We start from the raw sequence: 19,158 nt of genomic DNA, 5'->3' as shown, positions 1-19,158 counted from the left end.
CAGGTACATGCCCTTGACCGGAATCGAACCCGGGACCCTTCAGTCCGCAGGCCGACGCTCTATCCACTGAGTTTTTGTGTGTTTTTTAAGAAATGAGAAACTTTCTTACTCACATGACATACTACATATACTCTTTTTTTTTAAAAAAAAAATTGACTTGTCGAGAGAGAGAAAGAGAGATGCAAAAGTAAAACATCGATCAACTGCCTCCTGCACCCTCCACAGGGATCAAGCCCTGACTGGGAATCGAATCAGCAACCCTTCAGTCCACAGGATGACGCCCAAGTGAGCCACACCAGCCAGGGCTATATACTGGTAAATGCTTTTGCGCTTTTTTTTCACTCAATAATCATATTCTGAAAGTCACCCCAAATAGTTCACGGAGATCTCTGTTTTGATAGATGCAAAGCCCTTACCTAAATAAATGGGCATGGTTGTGTGCCAATAAAATCCTATTTACAAGAGTTGGTGAGTTGGATTTAGCCAGCAGGCCATGGTTTCTCAACCACTGCTCTAAAGAATGCCCTATGGCTGAAGGAGAGAACCCAGATAGGACAAAATTGGAAGGGAGGAATCCTTCCAGTAAAGATAAACCTATTTGGAGAAGGCATGGTTGCAGCCTCCTAGATGGCAGAGAGTTTGCTGGCTTTCCTAGGCCAAAGTTTTCCACAGTTGCCAGGCAAGCAGGAAACAACCCTCTGACACATAGGCACAGAATTGGTCAGGCCCCCCCCCCCCGGAACACTTGGTATCCCCACCAGGAGGTCCACAGCAAGCTGGTCATGAGGCTTGGGCTGGGGCTGGAACTCTCTAAGGGACCAGGCACTCCAACACCACTTGGTTTCATCATCACCTTCACTTCCACCCTCATTATCCCCATTGCATACCATAATGGACGCTGTGGCAAGGAGCAAGTAAGAGCAAACCCCAGCACCTCAGAACCACAGGAGCCCCCTTCCTTCTGCAATGTTCCTCCTGCGCCCTCTACTGACAAAGCTAAACATTGTGCTGTCTGTTATGGAGAAATGCTTTGAGTCCTGTCTGTTATCACAGAGCAGGTATTAAAGAGTAAAACTGAAGTTGAGAGGCTCCTACAGTAAATTCTTAAAAACTGGATTTATGAGTCAAAGGGTAAATAATTTGCTAGTTTATGAAAAATGTATTCCCATGGGGGTTTATCATTCTGCATTTCCACCAACAATATATGAGAGTACCATCACTGTACCACCTCATCAATATATATTAATAAAGAGCTGATATGCTAATGGTTGATACGCCCTAACGGTAACGACCAGGTCATTAGCATATTAGCCTGGGCGTTGCTCTGGAGACGGGGCGGAAGTGGGGAGGCGCCCAGAGGAGGTGGGACAGTCCTTCCCCACCCACCGCTGGCACGCTGAGTGCCCCGCGGCCCACCTGCCAGGGGACGGAGCACTGCACAGGCTTCCGCTCTCCTCCGTGTTATTCCGGAGACGGGGTGGAAGCAGAGGTGCCCAGAGAAGGCAGGACCAGCCCGAGGCCTCTGGAGGGACTGAGGGTGAGGCTTGAAGCGACCAGAGGAGGCCAGAGGGCTTGGGGGCTGGGCCAGGCGCTCTGCGTGGACAGGTTCAGCGTCGAGGCAGGGCGGCAGGTGGGTGGGCCGCGCCCCGCGATTCCCAATCGGGAGCTGGGCTCCTAGTGTAATTATAAAATCTTACCTCAGTGTAGTTTTAAATTACATTTCTTTTACTATTAGGAAATCTGAATATCTTTTCATAGGCTAAGAGTTATTTTTATCTTTTTGGTTGTTGTAAATTGTCCATTTTTCTATAGGACAACAAAACAAGCTCTTAAACAGCTTAGAGCAGGAAAAAGATCAGCTACAACTGAACTCACTTGTGAAGAAACAGTTTTGTAAAGTTTTTTTTTGTTGTTGTTTTCCCTCAAATTACAGACCAAAGTTTAAACAAATTCAGTTTATCTCAATGTTCACTAAGTTCTCTGTGTGGGTCTGGGCACCAGAGGTAGAGTAAGACATGGTCCTTGCTCTTAAGGATCTTACATCTTGATGGAAAAATAGATGTATGAAATTGGGAGACAGTAGAACATAGCAATTAAAATATGGGTTAGGTTCAAATTCTGATATTGAATTTCAATAATTAGCTGTGTAATATTTGGTGGGTCACTTCTATCTTTATGCCTCAGTTTCTTAAGATGGAAATAATAATATGCATCTCATAGAGTTATTATAATAACTAAATGAATTATTATATGAAAACAGTATACTTCCTGGTACATAATAAACACATACTAACTAATTATTAGTAATAATAAATGAAAACGATTATACTAGTAGTGACAAAAGTGATAGAGGAATTTACATTGCAATGATAACTTATATAAGCTCATTAAATTATAGTTGAATTTTAAAGTGTATGATGAACTGGATCTAAGATGGTAGTGGATTAGGTGGAAGTTACACTCACTTCCTCCCAGGACCAAACTGGAATTACAACTGAAATATAGAACAACCAACCGGAATAATCAATCAAAGATTAGCTGAACAGAAGTTTTATAGCTAAGGATTTATAGAAGAAGCCACATTGAGACTGGTAGGAAGGGCAGAGATGCGAATGGGCTGGCCCTGCTCCCACAGGAGGCAGCTGAGATCACAGAGGGATATCTCAGCAACCAAGGCTCCCTCTGAGAAGCAAAGGGCCTCAAACCCCATATTAGTCCCCCCAAACCAGAGCACCAGAGTCAGGAAAAGGTGCCCACATAACATGGGGCTGTGAAAAATCATCAGGGATTCTGCCCACCGGGGAGAGATGAAAGTCTGGTAGAGGCACAGGCACCCTCTTAAAAGTCCAAGGCACAAAATCTCGTTTGCAGCGACTCACCATGGGCTCCAGAAGAGGAACAGAGAAGGCTCAAGTTGCGGAGGAGCAAATGGGGTTTGTGGCTCCCAGGAAAGAGCTGAAGGCACAGCCACCAGGGTCCCTGTGCCGAGTCCCTCTGTTATGCCGCAGAGGCCATCTTTCTGGATGGAACACCTTCCTTATTGCATCAGCCTGGAGGAATGCAATAACTCCACCCTTCAGACTTCTTGTTGCCCCACCCTGGGAAGTTCATAACCCATGATAAAGTCAGCTGCCTGGGGCCCAGAGTGTAGAGTTCTGGGCAGGCTCAAGGGCTGAATTTTGTGGCTCTGTAGTAGGGTCCATTACTCCCACCTTCCTGTGAGCCTAACCAGCATCTCTCTCTCGTGGGAGATCCACTAACCCCAACCTCTGGATTCCTGGCGGCCCCACCCTGCCAAACTGGGGCTCTCCAGAAGGTCTGGGCAGAATACAGGACAGACTGAGTTGTGTGGCTCCAGGCCATTTTTACCTCACAAGCCTTACCAGTGTAGAGCCCTCCCTTCACACGGCCAAATCCTGCTCTGTTTGGGTCTGATAAACTTGGCTGGCCTCACACTGACAATTATCTGAGACTCCACCCCATCACAAAGGTCTGTGGGCACCGAATGGATGGCAGCTAGACCTGATATATCTTGGGACTTTTGCTGAAAGCCCTCAGACCCAGCACTAGCACCAAGTTTGAACCTGTACCAGTCTGGTGAATACCACTTGCCCCTATCTGGTGATGCACTAAGAACCTACCTCATACAACTCAAGTACCACCAGAGGCTCTGTCAGTGACTGAACCTAACAGGCAGTTGGCAGGCAGATCTCAGGTTTCCCTGGGCCTTTGGCTGACCTGACTCCGGGTTGGGTGCTGGTGGAAAGCTTGGTACTCTCCACAAACACACAGGCCCAGCAGAGGCAACCACAAACTATGTATCACTTTGTAGCTCCTAACAGGTTGCCCAGGGCTAGTCACAGACAGCATCTGACATTGACCTGCAGCAGAGTCCCTCCCATGAGACCCCAGAACAACACACACAGTGGCTGAGCTTTAAACAGAGCAGGATCTAATTAGATATCAAGGGATATCTCGGCAGGCTCCAGACCCTGCTAAGGTGAATTAGGCTTTGTGTGGTCAGCACTTGCACAGCAGCTCATACACTGTGGTTGGGGTTGAATCTTACAATCAGACAGCCTGAAGGTCAACCTCATGCATGAACAGGCCAATAGCAATCAAGACATAATTACAAGCCCGGCCCGCGAGGCTCAGTGGTTCAGCATTGACCTATGAACCAGGAGGTCACAGTTTGATTCCTGGTCAGGGCACATGCCCGGGTTTAGGGCTTGATCCCCAGTAGAGGCTGTGCAGGAGGCAGCTGATCAGTGATTCTTTCTCATCATTGATGTTTCTATCTCTTGCTTCTTTTCTCTCCCTCTCTCTGAAATCAATAAAAAACATATTTAAAAAAAAGACACAATGACAAGAGGAGGGCTCATATAATTCAACCAAGGCACATTCCTGGAGCACCCAGCTCAGATGATCAAGGAGAATGTGCCACTGGGTCCCAAAGGACACCTTCTACATAAAGCCACCTTACCCGGACAGGGAGACATAGCACATCTACCTAATACTTAGAAACAAACACAAAGAGGCAGCCAAAGTGAGCATACAAAGAAATATGCTCCAAATGAAAGAATAAGAGAAATCTCCAGAAAAAAGAGCTAAATGAATTGGAGGCAAGTGATTTACTAGATATAGAGTTAAAAGAAATAGTATTAAGGATGCCCAATAAAATGTGAGAGAACTTCAACAAAGAGATAGCAAGCATAAAAAAGGACATAAAAACCATATACCTGTCAGAAATGAAGAATACAATATGTGACAAACCCACAGCTAACATGAATCTCAATGGGGAAAAACTAAAGGCATTTCCCTTAAGAATAGGAATTAGCCCTGGCTGTTGTGCTTAGTGGTTAGAGCACCTGCCCATGAACTGAAGGGTTGTAGGTTTGATATCTGAGCAAGGACGTGTACTTGGGTTGCAGGTTTGATCCCCATCCCCTGTCAGGCCACGTGTGGGATATGTCTCTTTCACACTGATGTTTCTTTCTCTCTCCCCCTCTCTCCCTCTCTTCTACTCTTTCTAAAAATCAATGGAAAAAATATCCTTGGGTGAGGATTAACAAAACAAAAAAATTGATATAAAACAGGAATTTCACACTCATTCAACGTAGTCCTAGCCACAGCAATCAGGCAAAAAGAAGAAATAAAAGGCATCCAAATTGGAAAGGAACAAGTAAAACTGTCATTATTTGCAGATGACATGATACTGTATATAAAGAACCCTAAAGATGCCACCAAAAAAACTATTAGAACTGATAAATGAATTCAGTAAAGTAGCAGGATACAAAATAACTATCCAGAAATCAGTTGCATTTTAACCAATAGTGAACTATCAGAAAGGGAAACTAAGAACACAATCCCATTTGCAATTGAATACGAAAAATAAAATGACTAGGAATAAGTTTAACCAAGAATGTAAAAGACCTGTACTCAGAAAATTATAAGACCCCGAAGAAAGAAAATGAAGAAGATACAAATAGAATCATATACCGTGTTCATGGACAGGAAGAATTAACATCATTAAAATGTCCATATTACCTAAAGCAATCTATAGATTCAATGCAATTTCTAGCTAGATACCAATGGCATATTTCACAGAACTAGAACAAATATTTCAAATATACATATGGAACCACAAAAGACCCTGAATAGTCACAACAATCTTGAGAAAGAACAAAGTTGGAGAGATCATGTTACCAGATATCAAACTATACTATAAGGCCATAGTAATCAGAACAGCATGGTACTGGCATAAAAACAGACATATAAATCAATGGAACAGAATAGAGAGCCCAAAAATAAACCCACACCTTTATGGTTAATTAATATTTGATAAAGGAGGCAAGAAAATATAATGGGGTAAAGCTAGTCTATTCAATAAATGGTGTTAGAGAGGATTTTGGGAAGATGGCGGCATAGGTAAACACCGGAGACTGCCGCCGTGGACAACCACTTCAAAAATACAACTAAAAATCGGAGCGGACATCAACCAGAACCACGGGAAGGCTGGCTGAGGAGAGTCTCTTCAACTAGAAGCAAAAACAACAGCATTCCAACGCTCAGCGGAGGCGCAGTGTGGAAAATTTAAAGGTACGGCGGTGCGGTGGTGAGGGTGCGCGCGCAAAGCGGGCTGGCGGCTGAGGGCACGATTGTCGTTTTCAATCAGGAGCGAGTCTCAGACTCTGGGCTACAGATCCGGGCGAGTCTCTAGGGACCCAGACTCAAACGGGAGAAGCGGGACTGTCTGGCTACGGCCCCTCCGAGGTTTGCAGCGGTTGTTGGGACAGAGAGGCAGAGCCCCTGGGGACGGTCTGAGAGCGGCCATAGCTGCTCCCTCCCCCCGCCCTGTTGATCCCGCCCCGCCCAGGCCCTGCGCACAACCATTTGCCGACCGCCTCAGGCAAAGGCTGGAATAACGCCTCCCCAGAAGACAGACGTTTTACACAGCTAATTCCTACAGCCAGTCACCCTGGTGGTCAAATCCCTCTAGTGTTAACTACAACAATTAAGGCTTGGCTAGAACAAGACTGCGCACAGAGACCACAAGGGGGGTCACCAAGAAAGCATATAAGATGCGGAGACAAAAAAACATGACAGAAATGGAAGATATGGAGCTAAGAATCGCAATTTTGAGGGCTTGCCATAAATTTGTGCAGAGCCTCACGAAAACTAATGAGACCCTCGATGCTACGATAAAGAAATTAGAAAGTAAGCATACACGGACTGAAATAAAGAATATTATACCCAATAGCAGACCAGAGGAGCACAAGAATCAAACCAAAGATTTGACAAGAAACACCCAATTGGAAAAGCAAAATGAAAAAAGAATCCGAAAGTGTGAAGATAGTGTAAGGAGCCTCTGGGACAGCTTTAAGCGGTCTAATATCAGAATTATTGGAGTGCCAGAAGATGAGAGACAGCAAGATATTGAAAACCTATTTCAAGAAATAATGGCAGAAAACTTCCCCCACCTGGAGAAAGAAGTGGACTTACAGGTCCAAGAAGCGCAGAGAACCCCAAACAAAAGGAATCCAAAGAGGACCACACCAAGACACATCATCATTAAAATGCCAAGAGCAAAAGACAAAGAGAAAATCTTAAAAGCAGCAAGAGAAAGAGGCTCAATTACCTACAAGGGAATGCCCATACAACTGTCAGCTGATTTCTCAACAGAAACTTTGCAGGCCAGAAGGGAATGGCAAGAAATTTTCAAAGTGCTGAATACCAAGAACCTACAACCAAGATTACTTTATCCAGCAAAGCTATCATTCAGAATTGAAGGTCAGATAAAGAGCTTCACAGATAAGGAAAAACTAAAGGAGTTCATCACCGCCAAACCAGTATTATATGAAATGCTGAAAGGTATCCTTTAAGAAGAGGAAGAAGAAGAAAAAGGTAAAGATACAAATTAGGAACAACAAATATGCATCTATCAACAAATGAATCTAAGAATCAAGTGAATAAATAACCTGATGTACAGAATGAACTGGTGATTATAATGAATCAGGGACATAGAAAGGGAATGGACTGACTATTCTTAGGGGAAAAGGGGTGTGGGAGATGCGGGAAGTGACTGGACAAAAATCATGCACCTATGGATGAACTCAGCGGGTGGGGAGTGAGGGTGGAGGGTGGGGTGGGAGCTGGAAGGAGGGGAGTTATGGGGGGAAAAAAGAGGAACAAATGTAATAATCTGAACAATAAAGATTTAAAAAAATAAATAAATAAATGGTGTTAGATATATAGGACAGATTTGTGCAAAAAAATAAAACTAGACCACCTTCTTACACCATACACAAGAATAAACTAAAAATGGATTAAAGGTTTAAATGTAAGACTCGAAACCATAAAAATCCTAAAAGAAAACAGAGGCAGTAAAATCTTGGACATTTCTCTTAGCAATACATTTTCTGGTAAATTTCTTCAGGCAAGGTAAACAGAAGAAAAAATAAACAAATGGGACTACATCAAAGTAAAATATTTTTGCACAGCAAAGAAAACCTTCAACAAAATGGAAAGACAACTCACTGAATGGGGGAACATAGTCTCCAAAGGTACAACTAATAAGAATTAACATCCAAAATTTATAAAAAACTCAACCCTTAGAAAATAAAAAATCAAATTAAAAAATGGACTAGGGCCCTAGCTGGTTTGGCTCAGTGGATAGAGCGTTGGCCTGCAGACTGGAGGGTTCCGGGTTCAATTCCAGTCAAGGGCTCATGCTTGTGTTGCGGGCTCAATCCCCAGTAGGGGGCGTGCAGGAGGCAGCTGATCAATGATTCTCATCATTGATGTTTCTATCTCTATCTCCCTCTCCCTTCCTCTCTGAAATCAAATACACACACACACACACACACACACACACAGTAGGGACCTGAATAGAAACTTTTCTAAAGAGGACATATAGATGGCCAATAGACATATGAAAAAATACTCAATGTCACTAATCATCAGAGAAATGCAAATTAAAACCACAATGAGATATCACTTCACACTTGTCAGAATGGCTATCTATTATAATAAAAGTGTAATATGCTACTTAGACCGGACATCCTTCTGGAAGACCTTCCAGATGAAGCCAGGGCTGCGAGGGAAGCCCGGGTCCCGGGTGCCAGAGGGAAGCTAGTGCTGGCAGCTGGGGGAACTAAGGCCTACTCTTGCACAAATTTCATGCATCGGGCCTCTAGTCATCAATAAATCAACAAACAAGTTATTGGCCAGGATGTGAAGAAAAGGGAACCTTGTGCACTGTTGGTGGGAATGCAGATTGGTGCAGTCACTGTGGAAAACAGTATGGAGGTTCCTCAAAAAATTAAAAATATAACTGCCTTATGATTCAGTGATGTCACTTCTGGGTATATATCCGAAGAACCTCAAAACACTAATTCAAAAGAATATATGCACCCTTGTGTTCATTGCAGCATTATTTACAATAGCTATGCTATGGAAGCAACCCAAGTAACCTTCAATAGATGAGTGGCCAAAAAAAAAAAAAAAAAAAAAGATACATATATGCAATGGAACTATTACTTGGCTATAAAGAGAATGAAATCTTATCATTTGCAATAGCATGGATGGAGAGGGCATTATGTTAAGTGAAATAAGTCAGATAGAGAAGTACAAACACCATATGGTTTCACTTACATGTGGAATCTAAAGAACAATATATATGAGCAAACAAAACATAAAAAGACTCATAGATACAGAGAACAGATTGATGTTTGCCAGAGGGGAGTGGGGTTGGGGTCTGGGTGAAAAAGGTGAAGGGATTGAGAAGTACAAATTGGTAGTTACAAAATAGTCATGAGGATGTAAAGTACAGCAGAGGAAATATAGACAATAATGTAATGTTGTATGGGGCCAGTTTGGTACTGGAAATATCAGTGAGGAACACTTGGTAAAATAAATGATAATTTGACCACTATGCTGTATACCAGAAACTAATACAAAATGCTATTGAATGTATAATTTAAAAAATTTAAAATTAATTTGAAAAAATCTTATCTGAAGAAATAAAAATAAAAGTATATTATGGCCAAATCATTAAAAATATTTAAACCATAAGCAGTACATTTGGTTTAATAAAAATCCATTAAAATTTTTATATAATTTTCTTAATATTGATGAAATAAAGTAAAGGCTTAAGTAAATAGGAAAATCACAAATAGAAAGAACAAATCTCCGAATCTGAATTTTTAAAAATGTATCTCTTTTTTTAAAAATATGTCTTTATTGATTTTTTTTTTCTTTTTAGAGAGAGAGGAAGGCAGAGCGACAGAGAAACATCAATGAGAGAGGAACATCATTGATTGGCTGCCTCCTACACATCCCCCATTAGGGATCGAGCCCACAACCCAAGCATGTGCCCTCACCAGGAATCGAACCAGTGACCTCTTGGTTTCTGGGTTGACGTTTGACTGCCGAGCCACACTGGCCAGTCTGAATTTTTAATTATATAAATAAATTATTAGCATAAAATATAAGACTGTAGTATTCATATATTATTGTGTTCCATTGTTGGTTTTAAAGACTTAATTTAAGTAAAAAGTTTGAGTTCAATTGATTGATATATTTACTAATTTTCTTTTAGTCTCTGTTCATTACCTAATTTGTACTGCGAAATAAAAGTTGAATTAAAAGTTCATGTCTAATTTAAATATAAAAGTTAAATGCTTAAGTATATTTAATAAAGATACTCAATTCAGTATGATACAACAAACCCATTTCAACTAGTTCAAAAAAGTTAGCAGAAATGTTCCAGGAACTATGATCTGGAATGCCCCAAACATGCAGCTATGCACACAGTTACCTGATCACAAATGTCCCAGCTATGTCTTGCAGGAAATTCATAAAATATAAAAAAGCAAAAAGAAGAAATTCAAATATAATCTTACCACTTAGACATAAATTTGGTTTGTACCATATAAAAAATTCAACAAATATTTATTGGCCTCCTACGATGGGGACAGGTCTAGTTTGAAGCACTGGGACTGGACTGCTTGTGCCTCAGGGAGGTGAAATTAGTCTCCTCCCTCCTGAGCGAGTGATGGCCCCTGCTCCCTGGGTGTGAGATATGGGCAATAAAATCTGCCCTCAAGTGTTGAGCTATGTTACACATGAAATAGGTACATGTGTGACATTCCATGGACCTAGGTGACCATACACAGCACTATTTAAAACACAGACTAAATTCTAAGAACACAGTGCAAATGTAACTTTTCCAATGGCTTTCATCTTTGTTGAGCAAGACAAGCTAAAGACCATGGAAATTTTGACAGCATTTAAAGCCCTGCCTTGCCTTAAAGAAACCTGGAAGTACAAAACAAACTCTCAAAAAATGAACAACTGGGTGATTATTCTTATTTAAAAAGTGATCTTCTTTACTAAAGCATTTGCTGCAATCACTTTTTAATTTTACTACATTAATTGAATGTGAGCTACTCTGAGGTTTTTTTTTTTTTATGTAGTTCCACAGTGCCTTAAACATTTCAATTTAATTTACCATAAATTCATTTGAAGTATAAATTCTGAGAACATATTATCTGTATACACTAGTAAGTATTTCAAATTTTGGCTCTCACTTGTGTCTGTGGAGGAATCTAGCTCAATGACTTAGCTATGCTGTTTCTGCTAACATTAGCTATGCTGTTTCTGCAGTGTGCATCATAGCTACAAGTCAATAGATGGGGCTTCAAAACTTTGCTAAAATTGCATTGGTTTGCAGAATAGCAATAGTTTTATTAAGATTCATATCTTCCATAATAGCTTCTAATATTAAACTTTAAAGATCCTAAACTGATTGAGGTTTCTTGATGATTCTCAGATGGGTCTTTTCCTTGTCATCCTTTCTCCTGTGGCCCCATGTCATTATTGGCATCAAAACTACTTCAGGAACTTCTTAAAAAATGAAAATATAAGAACTTACCAGTCTAAAATGTGTCACTTTGCAGGCTCATTCCACAAGGACATTTTCTTCTGGTATATACTTAATTAATTAAAGACATACTGCTCAGCATTTGCCACTTTGACATATTCTATTTGAGGATTGATTACATTTTCTAACATTTGTGAAGAATATTAATATTCAAGAAAGAATCACAAGGGACCATCTGGAGTTGGATGGAAAGCACGTATTCAATGAATGATTCTCAAAATAACTGCCCAGTGGTTTTATATGCTGCTGCAGAAAGTAGAACCTTTCTGGAAAGCAATTTTGCATTCCATGATTTAATTTATTAATTCCATCTGGAAATTTATCATAAGAAACAATTAAGAGATGCTTGTGTATGGATGCTTACTATGGCAATTGGCATAATGGTGAAAATTAGGAAAAAAATAAATACTACTCCATAGGAGATTGGTTAAATAAAATATTACATCCATACTTATAAGGCTGTGGCAGATTGCTGGCTGCCCAATATCCATTCTCCTCTTATTTGTCATTAACAAGATCCTATATTATTGTGGCCAGCAATGTGCTTAGCTAAAAAAATAAACCTGTATTTCACAGCCTTCCTTGAAGATTACGGTGGCCAATAAGATATAAGTAGAAGTCCACAGGTGGGACTTGCAGCTGCCTAGATTGCTGCCTGGCCCCAACTGTCTTGATAACTGGCATGATGGCTTGAGTTCCAACAGCCGTTTGGAGACAATGAGAGAAAAGCCAGGAGAATCATAGCAACTGAAATTCTGATATCCTGGAACCACTGTAACAAAGCCATCAACTGCCACCTTCCAGATGTCTCATTACATGAGAAAAAATAAACCGTTATGTTTATATTAGTCAAACTCTGTTCATAGGAGCCAAACACGATTCCTAACGGACACCCATAAAACATTGTGCAACCATTTACCATTATCTTTTTGGAAAATGGAATGTAATATTAGATGAGAAAGCCAGATTATAAAACTCTATATGTGGTATGTTCTATTTTGTTCTTAAATTATACATGTACATTATATAAGAATGAAAAAGACTAAAATATATTAAAATGTTAGTAGTGGCTGTCTCAAGGTTGTGGGTTATTTTTTACTATGACGATTTACACTTTTCTATACTTGCTAAATTTTCAACACTGAGATTTTTAAAAATGTTTTTAAATTTCCCTATGCACACACATGACTGGTGAGAGTACAAATTGGTTAAATCTATACTTTTTGGAAAGCAACAGGTGGATAGGATCAAAAGCTTTTACAGCATCCATACTCTTTAACGCTCTATTTCCACTGTGACCTATCTCTCTTGGTAAAATGATATGAAACTCAGGTAAAGAATTATGTACAATGACTAGAGGCCCAGTGCACAAATTGATGCACAGGTGGGGTCCCTTGGCCTGGTGGGCAATTGGGGCCGATCCAGACCGGCTGGCTGTGGGGAGGGACCACGGGAGTTTGGCCGGGGGGGAGGGACTGGGGGGGTTGGCTGTTGGACCACACTGACCACCAGGGGGCAGCTCCTGCGTTGAGCATATGTCCCCTGGTGGTCAGTGTGCATCATAGCTACAGGCCAGTCGTCCGGTTGTCGGGTTGTCCGGTCATAATGGTTGCTTAGGCTTTTATATATATAGATGTTTGCTACAATAATATTTTTGATACTGAGAAAATGAAAACACTATCCAATTTTAGGAAATTTTATAAATAAATAAATTAGGCTATAACCATCCTATATTATGAATATTTAGGAAGTGTGATTAAAGTAAGAGAAAGAATATTCTGGAACTCGTTTTAGAGCTTTTTCTTTTTCCCCTCAATCCCCTCCTCCCCACCCACTGAAGCAATGATGGGCATCAATGGAATGAGGAGTTACCTTTTGATCTAGAAGGCATTTCTAACTACAACTAAAATTCGATTTTTATCTGAGTCTACAACAGAAAAATAGCTTTGTTCAGAAAGGCAGAAAATTTTTCTAAACTATATTTATGTGTTGAGAGCCAAGCCTGAAAAAACAAGTTCTTCAGGTTATGCCTGTCTGAATGGCAGCAAGACCCTGAGATTGGCTGCCTAGGGGAAGGCACTATGTATTGGACAGAGATGCCTATGTTTACTCCTTCCTGCTTAGAGGAAGCAGCAGCTGCTTTTTGTGCTCTGCCCATATGCTCTTGGCTCACTGGTGTTTCAGTGGAGGCTGTGTGGAGGCTTCTATGCAAGATGACAGCCCCATGCAGGTACCCACTTTTCACCTCTCCATTTTTTCTGCAGCCAGGTGGGGAAGTGAATTAGACACACTCAACTAGGGAGGAGAGAAGTCTGTGGATAAATGTCCCAGACTTCCATCCATTGGAGAAACCATTCTGAGGGAATTCTACCCAGATCCCCAGAGGCTCCCAGTAGGACTGAGCCCCAGTCACCCACAGCAGCAACTGGCTCAATAACACCTTGTTTTAGCTTTTCCTTCTCATTTCTGTCCTTTGTTTCTTTATATCACTTCCCAAATAAATAACCTGTATCTTTGGCTCTACTTCTAGGGCAAACCAACCAAGACAGAGGGAGTGTAGGAGGAAAAAAAGAGAAAGAGAGGGGCCAAGTGTCATTTACCCAACTTTAGGAACCCAAGAACATTGAGTAGTAACCCATTTTTCCCAGTATATTTGACAAACATTTTTGAAAAAACAACAACACATTAAATAGAATACAAATATATCAGAGTGCATATCATGTAGTAGATAGAGAGCTTAGCATAGGGATCTAAGGCCAAGCCCTATGCTAAGCTCTCTATCTACTAGGCCTGCATTTTATTATTTTTTTAAAATATATTTTTATTGATTTCAGAGAGGAAGGGAGAAGGAGAGAGAGATAGAAACATCAATGATGAGAGAGAATTATTGATGGGCTGCCTCCTGCACACCCCCTACTGGGGACTGAGCCCACAACCCAGGCATGTGCCCTTGACTGGAATTGAACCCGGGACCTTTCAGTCTGCAGGCCGGAGCTCTATCCTCTGGGCTAAACCAGCTAGGACTGCATTTTAGTCTTGCTATAGGCAATGAAACAAATACTGTCATCCTTATATGACGGAGGAAATGCTTAGTATTAATAATATCTAGTAGTCATTGAGCAATAACTATGTACCAAAATAATGCTGAAAGCTTTACATATATAATCTCATTTAATTTTCACAACAACTCTATAAAGGAAGCACATCTGTTTTCTCATTTTACAGATGAAAAAAGTGAGGCTTTAGAGAGGCTACTTGTGAGAAAAGAGTGAACACAGCAGGTGTAGTTGCTAACTCCTTGGTGTCTCCAAGGGAACCATGATTGACCTTTGGCCACCCCAGGGAATGTGCCCCTTGGAGAGTTTTTTGTGTTAGTAATTAATGATTTTGTTATATACACCTGGAGCAATGGGCTATGTCCTGCTGGCTTGTCAGGTTCCTTTGCACTAACATTAAGACTGCTGCTGTGCACTTGGTTTTAGTGTTGGGTCCAGAGTTTTGATTGTCATGGCAGATTTTGAAGCAGAATGTGCCTATGCTACTAGCCCCCACAAAAAGGCCTTGAACCTTAGGAATCAGTCTTCCCTGGGCAGAGACATTCCATACACCTCCCAGTGCTTCTCTGTCAGAGAAAAAGGACATCCTGTGTGGCCTCAGATGAGGAAGAACTCTGGAAGCTTATGCCTGAACTCTGGACTTTGAAGATGCACATCTTTTTTTCTGATGCTTTTGTTCTGTATCCTTTGCTACTAAAAACTCTACTGCAAATTGCTATTGTATCTTGTAAGTTTTCACTGAGTAAAACACTAACCAAGACCATGCAACTAGAAGGTTATAGAAACAGAATTTTAGTCCAGGCAGCCTCACTCTTAGACTTGATCTCCTAACCATCACGTTCCACCACTATATAGTTAGCATATGGTAAGTGCTGCACTCAAACCTGGTGCTATTATTATTATAATTACTGCACTTCTTTTGTTTTCTAAATCTTTTTTGAGGAACACACATTATTTGATAATCAAAGGGAGAAAAATCTTGGAAATGTCCACTGTTAAGAGAGAGGAAGAAAAGTCAGAAGGGAAATTGACTACAAGGAACTTAAGGTGGTACAATATAACGAAGTGAAGGAGCAGTAAAGTTAAGTGTAAGGTAGTTTTACAAGAGAAAATCTTATCAATATTGGAGCAGGCAAAGATTTATTAGATAGCATCCACAAAATACAAATTATAAAAGGTAAATCTGGCCTCATCAACATTAAAAATTTTGCTGTCTTAAGACATTAAGTAATTGTAAAGGCAACTCACACATTGGACAAAAATGTTTATAATATTAATATCCGATAGAGTCATGAAATCAAGTATACATAAAGAATTCCCACAAAATAATAAGAAGAAAATATTAAACGTGGATAAAATATTTGAATAAATATGTCACAAAAGAACATGTAGGGATCCCAAATGGCTGCAGACTAGGTGCAGACTAGTTTCCTCTTTTTGTGGGGGCTAGTAGCATAGGCACATTCTGCTTCAAAATCTGCCATGACAATCAAAACTCTGGACCCAACACTGAAACCAAGTGCACATCAGAAGTGCACTCACTTCCTCCCAGGACCAGAATGAAATTACAACTAAAATATAGAGGAACCAACCCAAATAACCAACTGAAGACCAGCTGATCAGGAATCTTATAACCAAGGATTTACAGAAGAAGTCTCATCTAGACTGGCAGGAAGGGAAGAGATGCCAAAATGTTTGGCCCAGCTTTCACAGGGCCTGCTGTGACGGAGATTCCAGAGCGATAACGCAGCTGCAAAGTTTCCTCTGTGAAGCGTGAGGTCTCAACCCCAAACCAGGCGTTCCAGCCCACGGCACCAGAGCCAGGAAGAGGTACCCATATAATATCTGATTGTGAAAATCAGCGGGGAGTCTGTCCTCCAGGAGAGAAAAGAGTCTGCAATCTTAAAGGACCAATGCACAAAATCTTGGAACCACTCACCCTGGGCTCCAGCTGAGAAGAGCAGGGTGGACTAGATTCGCAGGAGGAGAGCCTGAGGTTTGTGGCTCTGTGATGAAAGCTGAAGAAATAGCAAGTAAGACTCCTTTGCTAAGTCACTCTTTCACACCATAGATGACATTTTTCTTGGGTGGGGCATGCTCCTCCTTATGGCATCAGCTTGGGGGAATGCAATAGCCACACCCTCTGGGCTGCCTGTTGACGTCACCTGCTGGATTCCTCCTGGCTCCGCCCTGCCATGGTCTGAACAGAATCTGGGACAGACTGAGCTGTGTAGCTCCAGAGAGGGGGCCACTCCCCTCCTCTTCCCCCAAGCCCTCAAGGGAGATCCACTAGCCCCATCCTACTGAGATCTGGCTACTGGCAGAATCTGGGACTAACTGAGTTGTGTGGCTCTAGGACTGGGGCCGTTTTTCCTTTGAATGCTCAACCAGTGCAGAGCCCTCCCTTCACACAGCCAAATCTTAGACTGTTTGTGCCTGGTAAACTCTGCTGGCCTCACCCTGATAATGCCTGGAAACCCTCCTCCACCATAAAGTTGTGCAAGCACCTAGTGAGTGGCAGCTAGATTTGGTATACCCTGAAACTGATACTGAGTGGCCTCAAACCCAGCACTGTCACCAAGTTTGAACCTGTATCAGTCTGGTGACCACTACTTGCACCTACCTGGACTCATTGAGAACCTATCTTATGCAACTTGAATACCTCCAGAGGCTCTCAGTGACTGACTTTAACAGGCAGTTGTCAGGCAGAGGTAGACAGATGCAGATTTCAAAGTGCCTTGGGTCTTTTGTTGACTTGTCCAGATCCTAGTGCTGGTAAAAGTCAACCATGGTGTGCAGCTTGGGCCTTCCTGTACACACCCAGATCCAGCAAAAGCAGCCACAAACTGTGTACCAATTTGTAGCTTCAAACAGGTGCCCATGGCCAGACACAGGCAGCAGCTGATATTGACCTGAATCAGAGTCCCTCCCAAGAGGTTCCAAGACCAACATACCCAGTGGCCAGGTTTAAACATTAGATCAGGATCCCATTTGCTTCATAAGGGGCATATTCAAAAGAAGATCTTAGCAGATACAAGACACTCCTGAGGCAAATTCCATTTGTGTCCAGCACTTGCACTGCAGTTCATACACAGTGGTTGGGGGTCAATATTCACAGTCAGCTAGCCTGAGGGTTGACCCCAGGCATGATGGACCAAAAGCAGTCAAGGCTCAATTACCAAAGGAGGGCTCACATTATCCACACAAGGAACATTCCTGGAGCACCCGGCTGAGGTGATCAAGGAGAATGCACAACAAGGACACACAGGACACTTACTACGTAAGGTCAGCATACCAACACTGTGAGACATAGTAGATCTACCTAACAGATAGAAACAAACATGGAGAGGCAGCCAAATTAGGGAGATAAAGAAACATGCCCCAAAAGAAAGAATAGGAGAAATCTCTAGAAAAAGAGCTAAATGAAATAAAGGCAAACAATTTACCAGATATAGAATTCAAGAAAAAAATGGTTACAAGGATGCTCAAGGAAGTTAGTGAGAACTTCAACAGCATGAAGAAGGACATAGAAAATACAAAAAAGAACCAGTCAGAAATGAAGAATACAATATCTGAAATGAAGAATATACTAGAAGGAATAAACAGCAGAACACTGAACCAGAAGTTTGAAAAACAAGGTAGCAGAAAATATCCAAACAGAGCAGAAAAAAAAAAACCACTTAAAAAAATGAGGATATGGAAAACTACAGGACATTAAAAAAGACATAAACAAATGAAAGAACATACCATGTTTATGGATTGGTAGAATCAACATCATTAAAATGTTCATACTACCCAAAGCAATTTATAGATTCAATGCAATCCCCATTAAAATACAAATGGCATATTTCACAGACCTAGAACAAACTCTCCAAAAATTCATCTGGAATAAAAAAAGACCTCGAATACCACAGCAATCCTGAGAAAGAATAACAAAGTTGGAGGGATCACAATACCAGATATCAAGCTAAATTACAAAGCCACTGTTCTCAAAACTGCCTGGTACTGGCACAAGAACAGACATAACGACCAATGGAACAGAATAGAGAACCCAGAAATAGACACAAGCCATTATGCTCAATTAATATTTGACAATGGAGTTAAGACAGTCTCTTCAACAAATAGTGCTGGGAAATTTGGTCAGATACATGCAAAAAAATGAAACTAAATCACCAACTTTACACCATACACAAAAACAAACTCAAAATGGTTAAAGGACTTAAATGTAAGATGGAAAACCATAAAAATCTTAGAAGACTCCATAGGCAGCAAAATATCAGACATATGTTGTAGCAAGTTCTTTATTGGTACAGCTTCTAGACTCTAGAGCAATGGAAATTAAGGGGAAAATAAACAAATAGGACTACATCAAAATAAAAAGCTTCTGCACAGCAAAAGTAACCATCAACAAAACAACAAGAAAGCCCACCACATGGGAGAACATATTTGCCAATGCTATTTCAGATAAGGGTTTAATCTCCAAAATTTACAGAGAACTCATACAACTTAACAAAAGAAAGATAAACAATTCAATCAAAAAATGGGCAAAGGACCTAAATAGACACTTTTTGAAAGAGGACATACAAAAGGCAGAGAGACATATGAAAACATGCTCAAAATCACTAATCATCCGAGAGATGCAAACCAAAATGACAATGA

At 41.1% G+C, this 19,158-nt stretch overlaps 1 protein-coding gene across 1 annotated transcript in view; it reads right to left on the bottom strand.

Annotated features, from left to right (window-relative positions):
- The window catches only part of MED12L (mediator complex subunit 12L), a 423,390-nt gene extending 406,863 nt beyond the window's left edge, over window positions 1-16,527 (bottom strand). The window contains exon 1 of the mRNA XM_070405985.1: window positions 16,439-16,527. The gene's annotated coding sequence lies outside the window, so the exon portion shown is untranslated. The remainder of the gene's footprint in view (window positions 1-16,438) is intronic.
- Window positions 16,528-19,158: the final 2,631 nt, after the last annotated feature.

Source organism: Myotis yumanensis, unplaced genomic scaffold (genome assembly GCF_028538775.1).
Source record: "Myotis yumanensis isolate MYYU_CA2020_CCGP unplaced genomic scaffold, mMyoYum1.0.hap1 SCAF_2, whole genome shotgun sequence".
NCBI classification, from domain to species: domain Eukaryota; kingdom Metazoa; phylum Chordata; class Mammalia; order Chiroptera; family Vespertilionidae; genus Myotis; species Myotis yumanensis.
Note: the sequence above shows the minus strand (reverse complement) of the source record. Positions and strands in the feature narration are given on the sequence as shown.